Below are 15,255 nucleotides of genomic sequence, written 5' to 3'. Positions count from 1 at the left end.
TAGACTAACAATAAAACGTAGGAAAATTAGTTAGGGGGAAAAGGTTGATAATTATAGTCCTCATTACCACTATCATTCTAACAGATCTCAGTTATTGTGTCTGGAACTGGGTTCGGAAGTTTATAAATATCCCTCTCAAATCTTCCCAGCAAGCTTGTTTCTTTCCACATTTTATAGATAGGGAAACTGAATCTCTGAGAGGTTAAAGTACTTGTCTAAGATCGCACAGCATTCAAATTTTAAGTGACAGATCTGGGATCCCAAATCAGACTCCAAAGCCAGTCTATTGCTATGCCATGTCCTTACTCACTGGAAAAAGACAGCATGATGTAATATGCTTAGAGTCAGGTACTAGTTATAGTTCTGGATTAAGCTTGTACTTGCTGTGTACCTTTGGGCAATTCAGTTAACTTGTCTGATCCAAAGTTGCCACATGTATAAAATAAAGAAAATAATACTTCTAAGAGTTGTTCTGTGGGATAAATGAGATTGTATGTATAAAGTGTTGTGAGGGCCCCAGCATCACCAACATTATGGAATGAGATACTGGATAATACCCAGTGACACAATCTGAGAAAGAGGGGTTAGAGAAATAGAGGGAAACCAGGAGCCGAGTAGTGTTTTCCAACACAAGAAAGAATGTTTCCCAAAGAAAAGAGTGGCTAGCACTGGAAAATAACTGCAGATAAATAAGAAAATGAGTGAAAATATTCCCTAAAATGTGGCAGTAAAAAAGGTAACTTGTGATCTCAGGGAAAGAACATTGGGCTGGAAGCCAGGTTGCAATAAACTGGGAAGCTAATGGAAAATAAGGGCATGGAAACAGTGAGTGGAGACTACTCTGGCCAGAAATTTGGCTGAGGAAGGAAGAGAGATGAGGCTGTTATTTTAGGAGGAGACAGTGGGGGAGATTTTTATTTTGCAGTGGGAAGAATTCAAATATGTTTGTGGAGTAGAAGGGTTGGACATAAGGTGGAAGGTAAATAATAAAGATACCAGTGAGAGAGGAGTTTTGAAATGAAGCATGGTTCTACTGAGTGAAGTAAGTCAAAAAGAGAAAGAGAAATATCATATGATATCGCTTCTATGTGGAACCTAAAAAAAAAGTATAGAAATGAACTTATCTACAAAACGGAAACAGAGTTACAGATGTAGAAAACAAATGTATGGTTACCTGGGGGAAAGGGGGGGTGATAAATTGGGAGATGAGATTGACATATATACACTACTATATATAAAACAGATATACAATGAGGTTATAATAATAAGGTATAGCACAGGGAACTGTACTCAACACTTTCTAATGACTTATATGGGAAAATAATCTTAAAAAGAGTGGATATATGTCTATGTATAACTGATTCACTTTGCTGTATAGCAGTAACTAATACAACATTGTAAATCCACTATACTCCAATAAACATTTTTATTTATTTATTTATTTATTTTTTGGTACGCGGGCCTCTCACTGTTGTGGCCTCTCCCATTGCGGAGCACAGGCTCCGGATGCACAGGCTCAGCGGCCATGGCTCACGGGCCCAGCCACTCCGCGGCATGTGGTATCTTCCCGGAGCGGGACACGAACACGTGTCCCCTGCATCGGCAGGCGGACTCTCAACCACTGCGCCACCAGGGAAGCCTCAATAAACATTTTTTAAAAAATAAAAAATAAAGTTAAAAAAAGAGACATGGTTCATAGGGAGCAGGGGAGGGACAACTCTTGAGCTCTTGAGGCTAGGGTTGTTGAAAGGCCCTTAATCCTGACCTTGAAGAATGTTCCCAACTTAGCTGGAAAGGACTTGTGTTTAAAACCTAAAAGGCAAGATAAATAAATAAATAAATAAACAAACAAACAAACAAATAAATAAATAATAAAAGGCAGCAGGGTTGTGTCAGGTGGGAGAGTACACACAGGCTAAAGTGTCCTCTTGCTGCCAGCTCACATTTCTTCATCTGTAGGGCTCTTTGGCTAAGTTCAACATATTCAAAGTCTTTCTGACCTCTCCCATTTTGTCGTTTACACCTGGTTCTCTAGTTAATTTATTTATTCCTCTGCTGTGTACCAGACTCCTTCCCAGCCCTGTCACTTACTAGCTGTTTGACAATTGGGCAATCAGTCTATGCCTTAGTTTTCTTATCTCTAAATTGTGAATAAAAGTAGGGTAGTTATAAGGATTAAATGAGCTAATATATGTAAAATATTGAGAAGAGTGACTGGCAGATAGCAAGTGTTGCATAAGTGTTAGTTATTAAGTATTAGCTCATTATGCTTACCAATTAGTGGAAGGGAAAGGACAGACATTAAACAATCAAGGAAATTAATCAATAATTATTACAGATTACAACTCAGTGCCAGTAAGAAAATAAACAGAGTGCAGTGGACAGGGCAGAACTTGGATGGGTGAGGCTTATATGAGGAAGTGACACTCTGCCATGAAGACACAAATCCTCCCTTGACACCACAGATCTTAACTTCAGCTCCACAATCTCTCCTGCTTCCATTCCCTCTCTCCCTGCTTCAGTCCCTGAAGCTTTTCAGTTCCTGCCAAAGGCGTGGCTTGGTCACTATTCACCCACTCTTCCCCAATTCCTCCCCTACTCTCACTGTCAGGGGTGAAACTTCTTGTGTAGCCACGCCTAGACACTCAAGTTGTCCAATAGCTGCTTCACGGGGGCGGAGAAGTAGGCGTAGCATGAAAGGAAAAGAGAATAAGTTCTGGCTGTTGTTGCTACACGTGGATGTGAAATGAGTCAGAGGAGAGCTTTGATTGTAATGAATTTCATCTACTGTGAGTGTAGTATGGAGACTGGGGGCTGAGAGGTGGGGGCTTGGTGGGATGTCTGGCCTGCGCTGAGGTACGTTTGTCCAGGAATTCTGTTACTGGAGCAAGATACATCCATCCATTCATTTACAGGGTAAGTGTGGGAACACCCTCTGGCATGGCAAGGTGGCTTGGACCTGTGGGGCATAGAAATGGGAGTTCAGGATCAGGTTAGGATGACACTGATAAGGTGCTACAAAGTCAGAATGGCTGGGAAAGTGTCCTGTGGCTGTCTGTCTGCTCATCCATCTATATCCAGAGAGTGCTGTGTAAGGTGCCATGGACCTGAGCTAATACCCTGATGGTCTTGGTGAGCCAGTTCCCCTGGGGTAGGCTTGTACTGGACATTTATGGTGTCTGGGAACATGCTTGGACCCGCCCAAACACCCTGAGTATCTCCAGTTAGGAGATAAGGAAGAGAAAAGAGAAGGAGGCTAGGAGCTTAGGGGAGGGAGGGAGGAGTTGGATCAGATTTGTGAAGCATCCTGAGGGACGTTGAGCTGCTGGCCTACCCACTTGGCCCCTGGGCAAGTCGGGGCTTGTGTAAAGAGACTGCAAGTTCTATTTGGGGGCTTTCAGTCTCACCCTCCCAGCTGGGTTTCACTTGATCCCTCACTCCAGGAAACTGAGCCCAGGGCAGTGATATTTTGATCCTGCTTTACATCAAACATTGGCCAAAAGGCCGAGGCAGCTGTGAGAACTGGGGGACAAGTAGAGACCTGCCAGAAACTAGGCTGGGGAAGCAGAGACTGCAAGGTCTTGTTTGGACAGGTGTTGGCAGTGCTGACCAGTATCACACCATTGCAGGGTGGCTAAGGCAGGAGAGTATGGGCATCTTCCCCTACATAACTCTCCTGTCCCCTTTTTCACCCCAACATACCTTCAATTCAACATAACAGACTCACTGTGCACCTACTCTGTGCCACCACTGTGTGAGACAGACAGATGCCTAAGACATAGTCTATGCCCACTGGGACTTCATTATGGGTATAAGAACAAATAAATATAACACAAGATAGCTTTAAATGTCCACTTAAATTATGCTTTGGTATTGTCAGGTAAGGATCACACCTAGTTGAACCAGAGTAAATCAGAAAGTGCTTTTTTGATTGTTTGTGTTTTGACACTGTATCATCTTTCAGGGCTCCAGAGCCAGACTACTTGAGTTCAAATCCCATCCCTACCATTTATTAACTTGTGTGACATTAGACAAGCATAATTACTTTCCCCTGTCTGAATTCTGTTTTAATCTAGTCTAAAATGGAGATAATAATAGAGCTTACTTTATCAAGGTTTCGTGAGGATTAAATTAGATAATCCATGTGAAATACTTGCATACACTTAGCACAGTGTCTTGACCAAAATAAGCACTCAATAAATGTTAACTATTATTATTATTTAAGATGGGCCATGAAACACAGATAGGATTTCAACAGGTGGAGGCAGGAGAGAAGGCAGTCCAAGCCAGAAAAAAAGCAGAAACAACTGTTTGGAGGCAGGGAAGCTCAAGGCATGTGAAAAGAACACCAGCTGAACTGGATTTTAGAGTACAATTACGTGGAAAGTGAAAGTTAAAGTTGCCATGGTAGGTTGATGACAAACTGTGGAAGACTTTTGGATGCTAGATTTTCTGTTCAATTCGTCACACTGTGGAAAATCATTCAAAGTTTCTGAGCTAAAGAGAAAAGATAAATCTGTGTTTCAGGAAGAATAATCTGGTAAACATGAGTTAACTGAATTGGAATAGGAAAACATGAGATGTGGATAAACCAGATGCAGAGAAGAAATGAGACCCTGAACTGAGGTGGTGACTATGGGAATAGAAAGGAGGCAATGAATTTAACAACACATCACAGAAGTTGAATCTGCAGAACTTAGAAGTTGATAAATTATATGAGATTGAAAAGAGAGGAATATGAGAGAATCCCTATCTCTTGGGATTGGTTTAGACTTTAAAATGTTGTGTATTCCAATCCCAATTCCATCCATTTCTGTGGGTGGTACAAATAGAAAGGATATCTACTTTCTGAGTTAGACACAGCTTATTCAAGTCCTGGGTCTGCTACTTACCTGCTGTTTGTGATCCTAAGCATATTATTTATCCATCATTCCCAACCAGGATCAATACGATATCCATAGGGCATTTAGAAATATGTGGTGAGAGTGTGATTTTTTGCACAAAGAATGAAGTACTACTGAATTTAGTACCAACCAGGTTGAGACAGCAAAGTATTGTTCTTCCCACCCACTTTTTTTTTAACATCTTTATTGGAGTATAATTGCTTTGCAATGGTGTGTTAGTTTCTGCTTTACAACATAGTGAATCAGCTATACATTTACATATATCCCCATATCCCCTGCCTCTTGTGTCTCCCTCCCACCCTCCCTATCCCACCCCTCTAGGTCGTCACAAAGCACCGAGCTGATCTCCCTGTGCTATGTGGCTGCTTCCCACTAGCTATCTATTTTACATTTGGTAGTGTATATATGTCCATGCCACTCACTCACTTCGTCCCAGCTTACCCTTCCCCCTCCCCATGTCCTCAAGTCCATTCTCTATGTCAGCATCTTTATTCCTGTCCTGTCCCTAGGTTCTTCATAACCTTTATTTTTTATATTCTGTATATATGTCTTAGCATACGGTATTTGTTTTTCTCATTCTGACCTACTTCACTCTGTATGACAGACTCTAGGTCCATCCACCTCACTACAAATAACTCAATTTTGTTTCCTTTTATGGTTGAGTAATATCCCATTGTATATATGTGCCATATCTTCTTTATTCATTCATCTGTCGATGGACACTTAGGTTGCTTCCATGTCCTGAATATTGTAAATTGAGCTGCAATGTACATTGTGGTACATGACTCTTTTTGAATTATGGTTTTCTCAGGGTATATGCTCAGTAGTGGGATTGCTGTGTCGTATGGTAATTCTATTTTTAGTTTTTTAAGGAACCTCCATACTGTTCTCCATAGTGGCTGTATCAATTTACATCCCCACCAACCGTGCAAGAGAGTTCCCTTTTCTCCACACCCTCTCCAGCATTTATTGTTTGTAGATTTTTTGATGATGGCCATTCTGACTGGTATGAGGTGATACCTCATTTTAGTTTTGATATGCATTTCTCTACTGATTACTGATGTTGAGCCCCACCCACTTATAATACCAGTAGTAACCCCAGTGAGAAATACTGAACGTCTCCAAAACTCAGTCTGAAGGGAGAATAGTAGACATGTCATAGTTTTGTTGGAAGGATTAAAAGAAATAACCCCTGTGAAGTATCTAGCACAATATCTGATGCATATTAGGTAGAAAATTCATAGTAGAAAGTTCATGAATCATAATTTTCTTTCACCCCAATTGACTTCACCTTATAACATCTTTTGTAGTCTCTTCCTGAATATTTTCAAAGGAAATGTACTTACTGATCTCTGAGAGAGTCCATTCCCTTCATAGAAAGCCTTGACTCTGCAAAAGTTCTTCCTTTTGTTAAACTGAACTCAGTCTCCCTTTGGTTTCCAGCGGTTCTAGTCATTCTCCCTGGGGCCACTCAGAGGAGTCTGCTCATTCTCTTCCATGATAGTTCCTCAGAGATCTGAAAACCAAAAAACAGATCCCCATTCATCTTTCATTCCCAGGTCAAACAGCCCAGCTCTTCCATCATTTCCCTTATAGCATGCTGTCAAGTCAAATAAGACTCTGAGGCTTTGAGATATATAAGTTGGGGTGATGGTGGTACCTTCAAAGTGATTGGAAACACTAAAAGTAACAGGATGTGTGAATGTGACAAGTTCCTCTGTAAATTATTTCTTAAGTTCCCACTGTGTGCCAGGTACTTTCAAATCCATAATCCCACTGACTCTTCACCCCAACTAGGGAAGGTCCATGTCCTCTTTTCTTAATTGTACAGGTAGCCAAATAGGCTCAAAGAATATGAAACTTGCTAGAGATCATTTAGTTAGTAAGTGTCTGAACAAAACTAGAAACCAGATTTTTGTTACTCCGAGGTCAGTATTGTTTTGTTTTTTTAATTTTGGCACTGGGCCCTAAATTTGGAGACTTTGGATTCTAGTCCTGGCTCTGTGCCGACCAACTATGTGAATTGGGGGAAATTTTATCCCTTCTAGAGGGGCCTCAGTCTCCCCATATGGATCATCAAGGGAATGAGGTTAGGTTGTCTTGAAGAATCATTTTGGGATTCCATGAGAATATGTTTCCAATTATCTGATGGTTTGAAGTTTTAGCCAGTTACCAAAGAGGAGAAAAAAAAAAATAAACCATAATGAAATGTGCTGTCGTATGAGTACTGAGGTGTCTGTTACTCTACTTGAGGTGAGCTCAAGTAAATATGGATGATATTTCTTTATTGGGCAACAGGCAGCTGGGACTAAGATGAGTTTTAAGCTCCTATCTAAGATTGTACAATTCTGAAAATTGTTTTATAGAATGTGCATTTATGTATGCAATTATAGGCTTCTTGTTGTATCAGTTTCATCCTTTCCCCACTAGCCCGCCACCTTTCTTTTTCTTAGGAAGGCTAAAAATAAAAGGAAAGAAATATTTTGGCATCAATATCTCATCCTGTACAGACAGGCTTCATTCTATGGACTGATTCTCCCATTCAGATTGGAAGGATAAGTAGTCCTGAGCTGTGCTTGCAAATGCTCATCAGTTTGTATGTCTGTTTCTTTAGGATATTTCTGGCCTATGAGGAAGGGATAGTGTACATGATAGAATTTACATTGCTGTGGGAGAAAAGGCACTGTTCTTATTTACATATTCAGAGAGATACAACTATTCCAGATAGTTGGTAAACTGGACAGGGTGGAGAGAATGTGGGGCAAGACCAAAGAACATTAATAAAAATCAGAAATGAGAGCACTTGACTGAGTTTTATCCAGCTCCTAGCCCTGTAAAGAAATCATACCATGAATCCAGTTTTCAGCTGGGAGAACTCAGTCGAAAGCATATCCTCTGTGGAAAATCACCTAGTACTGCTGGCGATGTAACTAATTTTTGATGATACCACTAATTTCATTGTATCTTGTGGTGGTCAGTACATGAATGTGACTCACTTTGGCTAGGGACACTGTGGAACAAAATCGGGGGTTTTGGGTATTGGTTGTTTGGCCTGTAGCCTCTCTCCAATGTCCTTTGCTCCCAAACTCTGGGTGGAATAGAAACAACACTCATAGCAACCCCTCACATGTGTAGCACAATTTGGAGTTTCCAGAGCACTCTCACATACATTATCTCATTTTTCCCTTGAATATCATCCAGCGTAGTTTCTGTACCTTTGCTCCCACTTGGGAAGACTCTTTCAGCAATCATTAAAGTGATATTTTCCTCTCATAATCAGCCCAAAGATTGCTGGTCTTAATTATATCACCATATTCTTGGCTACACAGTTCTTTTCTCCCCTCCCTTTAACAACTTTTTTCAGCAGTGCCAGACACTAACTAAATATTTATATATTTTTTTAGCTTTTTCTCCCCCTCAATTTACAGTCTTTTAAGTTACGTTCATCTATTTTAGATTTGTGCTTTTTTGTTGTGGATGTGTGTGCTTCCACATGTTTTGAAGGAGAAAGATTTTAACTCACATGGTTAACATTTGCTTTTGGCTGAATTGAAATGGTCCAACTGGATATTAATTCTATCTGTACAGTGACAATTGTTTTTAATAAAATTTTCCTTATTTTTCTACTCCAGCATCTTTATTCTTGCTGAGCCATTATCTGTTGCTCTGTACACCAGAATAAAGAACAAGATAAATAGGTGTGACTTCTTTAATTTTGCACAGCTTCCTTCATTCTCGTCTGTTGATATACTAATCCTGACATTACTGGACCAAATGTTGCTATCACTAACAGTTGAATTTCTTCAGCCACTTTGGAAATGGAAAGAGAAGCTTGTTAAAAACTGTAACAACCACCTGTGGTCTCTGAATTATTTCTATTCCATGCACATATTGTGATATACTTGAATATTAAGACAATTTACTTTTGTCGCAAACCAACAAAATAATGTATTTCCAGTCCTGATGCTCCTTCACCTCCCTTTACCAACAGCTGACACTGCTGCTCATCTTTTACTTCTTAAAACTTTGTCCTGTACTGTCCCATCTGAGTTATATTCTTTCTTCTATGGATTCCCCTTCTTGGTTGCTACTGCCTAATCTTCCTCTTCCAGCTTCACATATGGATGTCCCTTAGCGTTTTGTGCTTAGCATTTTTCTTTGCTCATCTAAGCCTCTGCCATGATTTACCTAGGCCAATGGTGCTCTACCTTCCGAAGATTTTATTTAGTTGGTCTAGGGAATAGGTATGTTTTAAAGTACCCCAGACGATTCTGATGTGCATCCATAAGCTGGTATTTTTATGCATTTGACTTATCGCTAGCCCCAACCTATGTTCTACATATTTTAATTGTCTGCTAGACACCACAACTGACGTGGTCCTTTGTCCCCTCAAACATTCCATACTTAAAACAGTTTGAAAAACTGAGTGTATTGTCTCTTTTTTTCCTAACAAGCAACTCCCCTTTCACACATTTTGCACCCTGAGGTTCTCCTGGTTTCCCAGGCAGAAACCCTCAGAATCTTCTCTGACTTATGCCTGTCTCTTGGCTCTCACATCCATGTCATTGTAAGGTCCTATGGACTTACTTCGTAAGATCTGTATCTCCCATCATCACTTCCTTCCTGTTCCTATTGCTACCATCTTTGTCCTGGCCCTTGTCTCCTAGGGCTTGAGCAGAAACCCTGTCTAGCCATTCTTTAAAGCACAGATTAGTATTCAGAAAATACCTTTGTCCCAACCTAAAAGATTGCTGATGAAATAGTAAATTTAAGTGACAGCCTGGGAGGACCTCCATTCCCTATTTTAGAGTTAAATACTGCCTTGGAAAGCATGCCAAACTCATGAGTCTTAAATCACCTGTGAGTTCTGGCTTTATTTAATGATAGTTAAATAAATTTAGAGGCATTTTTTTTTCTTTAAGCCACAGTTTTTAAAATCTATGAATTGGTGATAATAATCCATGGCTTATTCTCAGTGTTACTGGAAGGAAATATTGAGCTAACTGATATGAAACCCTTTCAAACTGTGAAACCTTTCACTCAGACAGAAGACTGTTACCATTATTTTGTAATTTTTTACCAATTACTCATCCAACAAATATTTATTTAGTGCCTATTGTATGCCAGGCACTGTTCTAAGCATGGGGGGTGAAGTAGTGACAACAACAGGGCCATGATTTCATGGTGTTTACATTCTAGTTGGGCTAGAAACAGGCAATAAAGAAGTAAATAAGATATAAAGTGTGTCAGATGGTCACAAGTGCTACTGAGAAGAATGAAACAGGAGAAGGGATAGGAAATATGGAGGGAACTTGCAATTTTGAAACAGTGGTCAAGAAGCCTCACTAAGAAGATAGTTTATGATCAAAGAACTGAAGAAGATGAGGAAGGTAGCCATGTGGATATCTGGGGGAAAACATGCCTGAATAAGGGAACAGCGAGTGTCAAGGCCTTAAGGTGGAAGCATTTCCTGGTTAGTTTGAGGAAGAGCAAAGAGTTTGGCATGGCTGGAGTTAAGGAAACAATAGGAAGAATAGTAGATCATGGAGTCAAAGAGGTGATGGGGCGGTAGGCAGATCATCTAAAACCTCATTGACCATTTTAAGGACTTTATTGAGTGAGGTGGAGAGGCATTGATGGATTTTGAGGTTGGGAATGACATGATCTAACATGTTTTAAAAGAACCATTCCACCCTCAGCCCTTTTAACTCTATCACCCATTCTTTCCAGAAAAAAAAAATGGGTAGGCCCCAGGTTACTCCCTCACCAAGTTCCCTCTGAATATGGGGGAACAGAAAGACTTTTTTCTGACTGCACCTTATATTCAGGTGAAACATATAAGAGTCAAAAAGAGCCCTTAAAACAATGATTTTCAAAGTTGGCCGCACATGAGAATCATCTGGTGAATTTTTAAAATTCCAAATACATCAGTATCTCAAGAATGTGACCCAGGTATAAGTGTTTTTTTGAAGCTCCCAAGGTGCAGCCTATACTGAGAACCACTAGTCAAAGAGATTGACCAAATCCCCATGATATGATTGGGACCTTGAGTTTGGCAATGGGGAGGATCATGCTTCTGATGGCAGAGCTGGACCTGGGACCACTCACCATTCTGAGGAATGCAGAATTCACAAATACTTGGGCAGGAGGAAGATAAGATGTTTGATAGTTTGGAAGCAGATTATGGGCAAGAGAAAGCTGAGATAGGAGATAGGAGCCCTGGGCCAGGCCAGGAAGGAGAAGGCTGAGAGCCAGCACCAAATGATAAAGCAACATCTGAATTATAGGCCAAACATCTGGAAATGATGAGGGCACTGCACAGATTAGAAGCTTGATTTTCAAAGATAGTACTGTTCTCACGGCCAGACTGAGCAACTACTTTGATTTTTGCCAGTCCTCTGCATGTGGGTGACTGGGCAGGCTCACAAGGAGAGGAATGGGCAGGGCATGGACCAGCTGCTGTCTTCCTCATCCTCTTTAATCCCACACCTCCTGCACTTCCCAGGAAAAGCAAATATCTTCCATGAAGTCCTGAGTTCTTAATTTAGACCTGCCATCTTGTTCTGCCCACCCGTCCTAGAGACAGAATGTTTCATCCCACAGGCATGTGCAAGTTGAGAAGAGCAGCAATTGTAAGCTGTGGCCAGAGGCAGCTGCACTGGCAGTAGTCTGAGTACCTAACATCCAGGAGAAACTTAGCCAAAATCAATTTTTAAGACACAATGAGCTTATGTGGGAATTATTATTAATGTCAGCCTCATTACTTCTCCTTTTCCCTGTCAGGTTGAATTCTTATTTTTCTAGTTTATTTTTTTTCGGGGGGGGAGGGGATCAGGACAGGGGGATGGACAGAGTGAGCAGTCACATGACAGAGACAGACAAAATAAACAGATACTCTAGTCATCTTGCCACTTGTCAGCACCTCAGGTTAAACCCAATCAATATACCCAAATAGTACTTACTAGATAAATTTGGGTAAAAAAAAATCATTTGGAGGCATATATAAGAATATTCATAGTAGCTTTTTAAAATTTTAATTTGGGGAATAACTTAAGCAATGTCTATTAGAATGATACAGGGTAGTTCACAGTGTTAAAGAAAAAGCTGAAGAACTAGGTTTTTTAAAAAATTGAAACATAATTCACATACCATAAAATTCACTTTTTAAAGTGTATAATTCACTGTTTTTTAACATATTCACCAAGTTGTACAACCATCACTACTATCTAGTTCCAAACCATTTCATCACCCCGAAATGAAACTCATATCCATTAAGTAGCTATGTCCTATTCTCTCCTTTCCCCAGCCCCTGGCAACTACTAACCTACTTTCTGTCTCTATGAATTGCCTATTCTGAACATTTCATATAAATGGAATCATATAGTTTTCCTTTTGTGTGGCTTCTTTCACTTAGCATAATATTTTCAAGTTTAATCCATGTTGTAGTCCTCATCGAGTATTTCATTCCTTTTCCTGGCTGAATAATATTTAATAGTATTGATAGACCACATTTTGTTTATCCACTTAGTTAATTTACATTTGAGTTGTTTCTACACTTTTGGCTATTATGTGCAATGCTGCTAGGAACATTCATGTACAAATTTTTGTGTAGATATATATTTTCAGTACTTTTGGGTATATACCAAATATTGGAATTGCTGGATCACGTGGTAACTTTATGTTTAATATTTTTAGGAACTGCAAAACCATTTTCCAAAGGGACTGCACCACTTTACATTCTCACCAGCAATGTATGAGGTTTGCAATTTATCCACATCCTTGCCAACACTTAATCATCCCCTTTTTTATTATAGCCACCTTAGTGGGTATGAAGTGGGATTTCATGGTGATTTTGATTTGCAATCCCCTAATTGCTAATGACGTTGAGCATCTTTAAATATCCTTATTGGCCATTTTTATATCTTCTTGGAGCAATGTATATTCAAGTACTTTGCCCATATTTAATTAGGTTATTCGCATTTTTATTGTTGAGTTGTAAGATTTCTCTAATATATATATATATATATATATATATATATATAAATATATATATATATATAAAATCAGTTCTCTATAATTTATAGGTTTTCTTCTCCCATTATGTGGGTTGTCTTTTTCTTTTCTTTTTTTTTTTTTTTTTTTGCGGTACGCGGGCCTCTCACTGTTGTGGCCTCTCCCATTGCGGAGCACAGGCTCCAGATGCGCAGGCTCAGCGGCCATGGCTTACGGGCCCAGCTGCTCCGCGGCATGTGGGATCTTCCCGGACCAGGGCACGAACCCGTGTCCCCTGCATCGGCAGGCGGACTCTCAACCACTGCACCACCAAGGAAGCCCTATTTTCTTGATATTGTCCTTGAAGCACAAAAGTTTTAAATTTTGATTAAGTAAAATTTATCATTTTATTCTGTCTCGTTGCTTTCCTTTTGGTGTTGTATCTAAGAAACCATAGCCTAATCAAAGGTCACAAATATTTATACCTATATTTTCTTATAAGAAAGAAATATTTAATTATAAACATTTTTATGTTTTCTTATAAAGTTCTTTTAAGAGTTTTATAGGTTTATATCTTTCATTTAGAGGTTTGGTCCATTTTTAGTTAATTTTATATATGGTGTGAGGTAAGGGTCCAATTTGATTATTTTTTATGTGGGCACCCAGTTGTCACTATGCCTTTTTTTGAAAAGCCTGTTCCTTTCCCATTGAACTGTCTTGGCACTCTTTTTGAAAATCAATTCACCATAGTATAGCAACTTTATTATAAATGGCTACAAATTAGAAACAGCTCAATGTCCATCAACCAAAAAAAATGCATAAATAAATTGTGGCATATCCATACAATGGGGTACTACACAGCAATGGTAAGGAATGACTATTGCTACATACAGTGTAATGGATAAATCTCACAGACATTACATTGAGCAAAGAAAGCCAGAAACAAAAAAAAGTGCTCTTTTTTTGAAATACTTATTTATGTATTTATTTGGCTGTGCAGGGTCTTAGTTGTGGCACCTGGGATCTTCTTTTGCCACGTGTGGGATCTTTTAGTTGTGGCATGTGGGATATTTAGTTGCAGCATGTGGGATCTAGTTCCCTGACCAGGGATCAAAACCGGGCCCCCTGCATTGGGGGCACAGAGTCTTAGCCACTGGATGACAAGGGAAGTCCCAAGAGTGCTCTTATATGAATCCAATTTATATGAAGTTCAAGGACAGGTTAAACTAATAATTGTGATAGAAGCCAGAATAGAAATTACCTGGGAGAAGGGGATGGCACTGACTGGGAAGGGGCATGAAAGGGTCTACTGAGGTAATGGAAAGGTTTTGTATTTGTATCTTTATCTGGATAGTGTTTGTATGAGTATATACATATGTCAAAATCTTATAGGTCTGTCTATATTGCTGACTTATACAGCAGTTTGGAAGATTCAGATATATCTTCTGTGACATTTTAGAAGAGTGTTAGCTGCAGTTATAGGATGCTTCAGAGTAGCTCTGATTTTATTAAAGCCTAATTATTCTCTCCCACCTTCTCTTAAACTAAAAAGGCAGTACATCTACCACAGGACACTGCTGACCACAGGGAAGAACTTTACATAAGGTCTGAGTTTGTCCCTGGGTAATAATTTAACCATTATTAGACAATTTTACGCATATGCCCTGACTTCTTCAGAACAGATCAGAGTCTATGTGACTTTCTTCTCTTTTAAAAAAGCAATTTGTTAAATTTATAATGAAAGACAGTTTAATTTGTATGCTTTGGATAAACAGTTTGACAAAAGAGGGGGAAAAAGTCCTTTGTTTATCCCCTGGGACCTGATATGGGGATTTGGCAATATGCCTGACTTGCCTAGACACAGGTCTCAAAGCCAAAGTTAGAGGGACATGTTAAAATTCATGCCACATGATGTTTATTGCATGGGAGGGGCTCTGGATACCAAACAGAATAGGGAGTCTCAGACACCCAAAGACCAGAAACAGCTGCTGTGGAGATTTTAGATGCCTATATCAGGAGCTTATCTCAAGGGCAGGACTGCTCTTTGGCTCCTGACAATGTTTTTCTGTTTTTGTGGGCAAGAGAAGGATACAGGGGAGTTGTCCAGACAAGTATGCTGGCCCTGTGCCCATGACACTTAATTCCCTTGTCATGAGGGCTGTGAGACCACTGATGGTTTTTGTTCTTAATGAGAAGATGGGGTAGGGAGGGGAGCGTGCATACTAAGGGTGACATTATGGGCCAGTAATCGAAACAACATAGGAGGGAGCATCTTCAGCTTGTGCAAAAATGGATTTTGTAGCCCACTTTCTTCTGAATGAATGCATGGGAAAGAATGGCCCAGTTGATGGTGGGAAAA

This window comes from Hyperoodon ampullatus, assembly GCF_949752795.1.
Source record: "Hyperoodon ampullatus genome assembly, chromosome: X".
In the NCBI taxonomy this organism is placed as follows: domain Eukaryota; kingdom Metazoa; phylum Chordata; class Mammalia; order Artiodactyla; family Ziphiidae; genus Hyperoodon; species Hyperoodon ampullatus.
The sequence above is the reverse complement of the archived record's forward strand: the minus strand, read 5'-3'. Positions refer to the sequence as shown.